Raw genomic sequence first — 442 nt, forward strand, 5'->3', positions numbered from 1 at the left:
ACTTCACCCATATATATATATATATATATCCACACACACACACACACACAATATCACGTGCCCTCATTCCTCTTTACACACCCCACCGTATTTCATCACTACACAAATGCAACAACATTTAGCACTCAATTCATCCTCTCACTGGCCTCGTTCAATCATAGGCAATAGAGCAAACAAAAAAAAAACCTCCTTTCTTTTTTTTTATATATCTTCATTTTCGTCCGTTCACCACCGTGTAAAATTTAAAAAAGAAAACCTGCAACCAAACTAAAACAAAAAAGATGTGGACAAGTGATGTGCACGGCAAATGTCGCACGGAAGCAACTGTTGCTGTATCTCCATCTGGCACCGAAACAAAAAGAAAAGAAAAAGTACACGTTTATATAAACATAAGAAAGAAGGGGGGACGAAAAAAAAAAAAAGAAAAAGTAGAATAGAATGT

Source organism: Trypanosoma equiperdum, assembly GCF_001457755.1.
Source record: "Trypanosoma equiperdum strain OVI genome assembly, contig: ctg_292, whole genome shotgun sequence".
NCBI lineage: Eukaryota > Euglenozoa > Kinetoplastea > Trypanosomatida > Trypanosomatidae > Trypanosoma > Trypanosoma equiperdum.